The 7,433-nt window shown below is 55.6% G+C and overlaps 1 pseudogene across 1 annotated transcript; it reads left to right on the forward strand.

Moving 5' to 3' along the window:
- The first annotated feature begins 1,751 nt into the window (after positions 1 to 1,751).
- Positions 1,752 to 6,694, forward strand: LOC311375893 (abl interactor 2-like; annotated as a pseudogene). The gene is made up of 4 exons (XR_014684293.1): positions 1,752 to 1,935; positions 3,379 to 3,456; positions 3,979 to 4,192; positions 5,194 to 6,694. The product of XR_014684293.1 is annotated as an abl interactor 2-like (transcript).
- Positions 6,695 to 7,433: the final 739 nt, after the last annotated feature.

The raw sequence follows: 7,433 nt of genomic DNA on the forward strand, positions 1-7,433 counted from the left end.
AACCATTAACTGGAACCATTAACTGAGGTCTGTGTTTAAGGACCATTAACTGGAACCATTAACTGGAACCATTAGCTAAGAGGAGCTTAGCCTCTCTGTGTTAACAGACTGGGACCATTAGCTAAGGTCTGTGGTAACTCTCTACTGCCCCAGGTGGTAACTCTCTACCGCCCCAGGTGGTAACTCTCTACTGCCCCAGGTGGTAACTCTCTACTGCCCCAGGTGGTAACTCTCTACCGCCCCAGGTGGTAACTCTCTACCGCCCCAGGTGGTAACTCTCTACTGCCCCAGGTGGTAACTCTCTACTGCCCCAGGTGGTAACTCTCTACCGCCCCAGGTGGTAACTCTCTACTGCCCCAGGTGGTAACTCTCTACTGCCCCAGGTGGTAACTCTCTACTGCCCCAGGTGGTAACTCTCTACTGCCCCAGGTGGTAACTCTCTACCGCCCCAGGTGGTAACTCTCTACTGCCCCAGGTGGTAACTCTCTACTGCCCCAGGTGGTAACTCTCTACTGCCCCAGGTGGTAACTCTCTACTGCCCCAGGTGGTAACTCTCTACTGCCCCAGGTGGTAACTCTCTACTGCCCCAGGTGGTAACTCTCTACCGCCCCAGGTGGTAACTCTCTACTGCCCCAGGTGGTAACTCTCTACCGCCCCAGGTGGTAACTCTCTACTGCCCCAGGTGGTAACTCTCTACTGCCCCAGGTGGTAACTCTCTACCGCCCCAGGTGGTAACTCTCTACTGCCCCAGGTGGTAACTCTCTACTGCCCCAGGTGGTAACTCTCTACCGCCCCAGGTGGTAACTCTCTACTGCCCCAGGTGGTAACTCTCTACTGCCCCAGGTGGTAACTCTCTACTGCCCCAGGTGGTAACTCTCTACTGCCCCAGGTGGTAACTCTCTACTGCCCCAGGTGGTAACTCTCTGTATTAACTCTCTAGCGCCCCCTGGTGGTAACTCTCTACTGCCCCAGGTGGTAACTCTCTACTGCCCCAGGTGGTAACTCTCTGTATTAACTCTCTAGCGCCCCCTGGTGGTAACTCTCTAGCGCCCCCTGGTGGTAACTCTCTGTATTAACTCTCTAGCGCCCCCTGGTGGTAACTCTCTACTGCCCCTGGTGGTAACTCTCTGTATTAACTCTCTAGCGCCCCCTGGTGGTAACTCTCTGTATTAACTCTCTAGCGCCCCCTGGTGGTAACTCTCTGTATTAACTCTCTAGCGCCCCCTGGTGGTAACTCTCTGTATTAACTCTCTAGCGCCCCCTGGTGGTAACTCTCTGTATTAACTCTCTAGCGCCCCCTGGTGGTAACTCTCTGTATTAACTCTCTAGCGCCCCCTGGTGGTAACTCTCTGTATTAACTCTCTAGCGCCCCCTGGTGGTAACTCTCTGTATTAACTCTCTAGCGCCCCCTGGTGGTAACTCTCTGTATTAACTCTCTAGCGCCCCCTGGTGGTAACTCTCTGTATTAACTCTCTAGCGCCCCCTGGTGGTAACTCTCTGTATTAACTCTCTAGCGCCCCAGGTGGTAACTCTCTGTATTAACTCTCTAGCGCCCCCTGGTGGTAACTCTCTGTATTAACTCTCTAGCGCCCCCTGGTGGTAACTCTCTGTATTAACTCTCTAGCGCCCCCTGGTGGTAACTCTCTGTATTAACTCTCTAGCGCCCCCTGGTGGTAACTCTCTGTATTAACTCTCTAGCGCCCCCTGGTGGTAACTCTCTGTATTAACTCTCTAGCGCCCCCTGGTGGTAACTCTCTGTATTAACTCTCTTCTCCGCTCCAGGTGCTCCTCAGTTCTACTCCATGAATCGGCCCCTGCAGACGGTCCAGGGGCCCCCGGTGGGGGGGTCCCTGCCCTACCGCCGGCCCTCCTCCGTCACCGGGCAGCCCGCCCACCACCAGCTCAACGGGGGCCCCCACTTCACCCAGGGCCAAGGTACGACCCCCGGGGGGGGCCCCGGCCCCCGGAGCGCGGGCAAACATGACATCAGGGGTCCCCGTGACGCGCCACCAGGTGTGCTGTGATTGGCCGTTACGTGTCTCTCATGACATCACAGGTGGGCGTGTCCACCTGTGATGTGTGCTGGATAGATCAGCCTATCACCGGCCGACCCAGTGGACCGGAGCGGACGCCGCTCATCTGTCCGTCACACGTCTAGCTGGACACGCCCACCTGTGATGTCATAAGGGGAAGACTTCCAAAACGGCGTGTAACGGCCAATCACACACTCACACCTGGAGGCGCGTCCTGGACGACCTTTGAAGGGTGCAGGTCCTGTCCTGGTCCTCTAGTCCCTGGTCTCTCTGTCCTCTGGTCTCTCTGGTCTGGTGATTCCTTCCTACAGGAGGTAGTCCCTGGTCTCTCTGTCCTCTGGTCTCTCTGGTCTCTGGTCTCTCTGTCCTCTGATCTCTCTGTCCTCTGGTCTCTCTGTCCTCTGGTCTCTCTGTCCTCTGGTCTCTGGTCTCTCTGGTCTCTCTGTCCTCTGGTCTCTCTGGTCTCTCTGTCCTCTGGTCTCTCTGTCCTCTGGTCTCTCTGTCCTCTGGTCTCTGGTCTCTCTGGTCTCTCTGTCCTCTGGTCTCTCTGGTCTCTCTGTCCTCTGGTCTCTCTGTCCTCTGGTCTCTCTGGTCTCTCTGTCCTCTGGTCTCTCTGGTCTCTCTGTCCTCTGGTCTCTCTGTCCTCTGGTCTCTCTGTTCTCTGGTCTCTCTGGTCTCTCTGTCCTCTGGTCTCTCTGGTCTCTCTGGTCTCTCTGGTCTCTGGTCTCTCTGGTCTCTCTGTCCTCTGGTCTCTCTGTCCTCTGGTCTCTCTGGTCTCTGGTCTCTCTGTCCTCTGGTCTCTCTGGTCTCTCTGGTCTCTGTCCTCTGGTCTCTCTGTCCTCTGGTCTCTCTGGTCTCTCTGGTCTCTGGTCTCTCTGGTCTCTCTGTCCTCTGGTCTCTCTGGTCTCTCTGTCCTCTGGTCTCTCTGGTCTCTCTGTCCTCTGGTCTCTCTGTCCCCTGGTCTCTCTGGTCTCTCTGGTCTCTCTGTCCTCTGGTCTCTCTGTCCCCTGGTCTCTCTGGTCTCTCTCAGCTCATCTCCTCATGTGATGATTGGTTCTGCTCTGGATTTACCTGACGGACACCTCTGGATCTGTCTCTCTCACGGTCACTCATGCTGTGTGTGTGTGTCTGTGTGTGTGTCTGTGTGTTTGTGTCTTTGTGTGTCTGTCTCTCTCTCTTTCTGTGTGTGTATCACTGTCTCTCTGTCTCTCTCGTGTGTGTGTGTGTGTGTGTGTGTGTGTGTGTGTGTGTGTGTGTGTGTGTGTGTGTGTGTGTGTGTGTGTGTGTGTGTGTGTGTGTGTGTGTGTGTGTGTGTGTGTGTGTGTGTGTGTGTGTGTGTGTGTAGGCCCGCCCCCCCCCCCAGCCATGCAGACCACCCCCCAGCTTCCTCTCGTGGGCTTCGTGGCCCGGGTGCAGGAGACCAGTAAGTCCCGCCCCCCCACCTCCTAGACTCCGCCCCCTGGGCTTAAGGACCGCCCCTCACCCTGTGCTCGCACGCTGTGATGAACGCATGAACGCATGAACGGATGAACGCATGCTGCATGCTCTCTACCCTTTGGACTGGGTCAAGCTCTCTGTCTGTCTCTCTGTCTCTGTCTCTCTCTCTGTCTCTCTCTGTCTCTGTCTCTGTCTCTCTCTCTCTCTCTCTCTCTCTCTCTCTCTCTCTCTCTCTCTCTCTCTCGGGTCCACCGTCATCGTTCTCTCTCTCATCCGCCTTCTCAGTCCGTCATGATGATGGTAACCACGGTAACCCACAGCATGAGTGGTTCCCGGAGGTCGACCTCCCAGAATGCACTTTGGTTATTGTTTGTTGTTGATAAAGTTTTATCGTCGGGGGGGGGGGGGGGCGTCGCTCTCTGGGTGAGTTGTGAGTGACGGATGCCCCCGTCGGTCCCGCCCCCTTTCGGCCTCCCCTCTCCTGATTGGCTGTTCTGTCTCCGCCCAGTCTCGGACGTGCCGCCGCCGCCCCCCCCCCGCCGAGGAGCCGGTGTTTGAGGAGCCGGCCCCGCCCCCCCCCCTGCAGGAGGAGTACGAGGAGGAGGAGCTGGACGGGGAGGAGGAGGAGGAGGAGGAAGAGGAGGAGTCGGCCGTGGTGGAGTACAGCGACCCCTACGCCGAGGAGGACCCCCCCTGGGCCCCCCGCACCTACCTGGAGAAAGGTGAGCCCCCCCCTCGTTAGGAGGACCCCCCCTGGGCCCCCCGCACCTACCTGGAGAAAGGTGAGCCCCCCCCTCGTTAGGCCCCGCCCCTCGTTAGGAGGACCCCCCCTGGGCCCCCCGCACCTACCTGGAGAAAGGTGAGCCCCCCCCTCCCTCGTTAGGCCCCGCCCCTCGTTAGGAGGACCCCCCCTGGGCCCCCCGCACCTACCTGGAGAAAGGTGAGCCCCCCCCTCGTTAGGCCCCGCCCCTCGTTAGGAGGACCCCCCCCCACCTACCTGGAGAAAGGTGAGCCCCCCCCTCCCTCGTTAGGCCCCGCCCCTCGTTAGGAGGACCCCCCCTGGGCCCCCCGCACCTACCTGGAGAAAGGTGAGCCCCTCCCTCGTTAGGCCCCGCCCCTCGTTAGGAGGACCCCCCCTGGGCCCCCCGCACCTACCTGGAGAAAGGTGAGCCCCCCCCTCGTTAGGCCCCGCCCCTCGTTAGGAGGACCCCCCCCCACCTACCTGGAGAAAGGTGAGCCCCTCCCTCGTTAGGCCCCGCCCCTCGTTAGGAGGACCCCCCCTGGGCCCCCCGCACCTACCTGGAGAAAGGTGAGCCCCCCCCCTCATTAGGCCCCGCCCCTTGTTAGGAGGACCCCCCCCCACCTACCTGGAGAAAGGTGAGTCCTCGTTAGGTGGCACCTCGTTAGAACGCACCTCGTTAGACCGCTGCTAGTTAAGATGTTCCTCGTTAGGCTGCACCTCGTTAGACATCGGTTAAACCTAACCCTAACCACCACTAGGGGGAGGGTTAGGGTTAGTTAAACCTAACCCTAACCCTCCCCCTAGTGGTGGTTAGGGTTAGTTAAACCTAACCCTAACCACCACTAGGGGGAGGGTTAGGGTTAGTTAAACCTAACCCTAACCCTCCCCCTAGTGGTGGCGATCTACGACTACGTGCTCCTGCATAATAATATATATATATAATATAATAATAATATAATAATATGTATATTAACCCCCCAGTGGTGGCGATCTACGACTACGCGCGGGACAAGGAGGACGAGCTGTCCTTCATGGAGGGGGCCATCATCTACGTGATCAAGAAGAACGACGACGGCTGGTACGAGGGCACCATGGGGGGAGCCACCGGCCTGTTCCCCGGCAACTACGTGGAGAGCATCATGCACTACGCCGACTAGAGGCCCCGCCCCCCAGGCCCCGCCCACTAGAGCCCCGGGGGGGGGGGAAGAGTCAGGGACTTTGGTCACTCTGCTGGGAGCACTGGGAGTCGGACTGGGAAGGAACTGGAGAGGAGCGCGGACTGGGGGGGAGGGGGAAGACTTTTCCATTTTTTTTCTTTTTTTTTTTTTTGTCGGGAGTTCTAAACGACAAACTGTCGCGTTGCCACGGCGGCCGTTCAGTTTCTCTGCGCTCCACTCCCCATATTTACTCTAACCTGTAATACGATATTCTTTACTCATTATTCAGCATTTGGGAGATTTAGTTTTTACGCGGTTGCGACGTCTCATTCCGATCTTTGTTTCCGATCTTTCTTCACGGTATTTATTTGGACTCAGGGTGGGGGGGGGTTGGGGGTTTGAATCCGGGGTTTGTCGTTTTGTCGTTGCTGTTTTTATCGTGTTCTCCACGCAGCCAGCCCTGGGAGGGGCGGGGCTTGCGTTTGTCGTCGCCAACCGACGAAGAAGAAAATCCCGAACTTTCTAGAATTCGGTAATCGGAAAGAGTTGGGGAACGTGGAACGGAAGGTTCCAAGGTGCCAAAGCCCTCGAAGCTACAGAGTATAAGCACAGACCAAGTCCTAACGCTAGGTTAAAGTAGACACATGAATCTATATATATGAAAGATATATAAATGTATACGATATCAAAGTCCCTCGTAGTTAGAAAAACAGAAGTATTTTTTTACAGGTTGATTTGGAACGGGTTATCATAACTCACTAGTAGCCTAGTGACTGACAGGGGGGCGGGACTTCACTAGGCTCCGCCCCCTGCTGCGTTTTAGGGCGGGACCACCCACCCCTCGAGGGTGCCATCCCATAATTCAGCCCGGCAGCCACAAAGCCGCTTCCCCCCCCCCCCCCCCCCTTCGTGCAAAAACAATAAAATAAGCTTCCGACTTTCGTAGCTCGTAAACGTGAAAGTTTGTCGGGAGTTTTCAGACGGCCGGCGACAACCGAAGCCTCGTTTCCATGGTGATATTAATTGTGTAAACTGAGATGTATTTTTGAAGGGCTTTAACGACTATTACGGGCCTGGTTTGTATTTGACTTCTTTTATCGGGTTTCATTCCGTTGCCGGGTGACAGACGCATGTTTCGATATGAATAAAGCCGATGTTTCTTTAGCGCTCCCGGCCGGCGGTCTTAATGTCTTAATATTTCCGATGAGTGGTTGTTTTTGTTTTGGGTCCTCGGGGACCCGTGCCATAACCAAGTGCTTGTTCTGTCTGACGCTTGTCTCTTCATCGCAATAAAGATCAGCCCCGTCGCGGGAACCGTTTGCATCGGAAAGACAAACTCTTTGCGTCGTTTATTCTCCTTCCTGTCTTTACTTTTGGGGGCGGGGCTTAAAGAACACATTTTTGTAGGGAGGTAAAAAAAAAAAAAGTCCAAGTATCTTGAGATGAAGTGATGATTAATGTTGATGTAGGACGTCCTCACCAACGGAGGACATGAACTTACGCCCGCTAGCTACGCTAACTAGCTGCTTACCACAGCGGCAGCCGGGCGGCTATCCAGAGCTGTCCTCCAGCTCTTTCTTGCTGATGATCTCTTCTCTCTCTCAGTTGTGTCATTAGGATGCGTAGCTGAACGATGTTCAGTCCTCCTGTAGACGCACCCCAGGAGACAACGAAACGATGAAATGTGACGGGTCTATGGGTACAGACAGACAGACAGACAGACGTCTTTACTGTGTCTATTGGTACAGACAGACAGACGTCTTTACTGTGTCTATGGGTACAGACAGACAGACGTCTTTACTGTGTTTATTGGTACAGACAGACAGATGTCTTTACTGTGTCTATGGGTACAGACAGACAGACGTCTTTACTGTGTGTTTATTGGTACAGACAGACAGACGTCTTTACTGTGTGTCTATGGGTACAGACAGACAGACGTCTTTACTGTGTCTATGGGTACAGACAGACAGACAGACGTCTTTACTGTGTCTATGGGTACAGACAGACAGACGTCTTTACTGTGTCTATGGGTACAGACAGACAGACAGACGTCTTTACTGTGTC

The sequence above is a fragment of the Micromesistius poutassou genome (genome assembly GCF_964030765.1).
Source record: "Micromesistius poutassou genome assembly, contig: SCAFFOLD_6345, whole genome shotgun sequence".
Taxonomy (NCBI): Eukaryota; Metazoa; Chordata; class Actinopteri; order Gadiformes; family Gadidae; genus Micromesistius; species Micromesistius poutassou.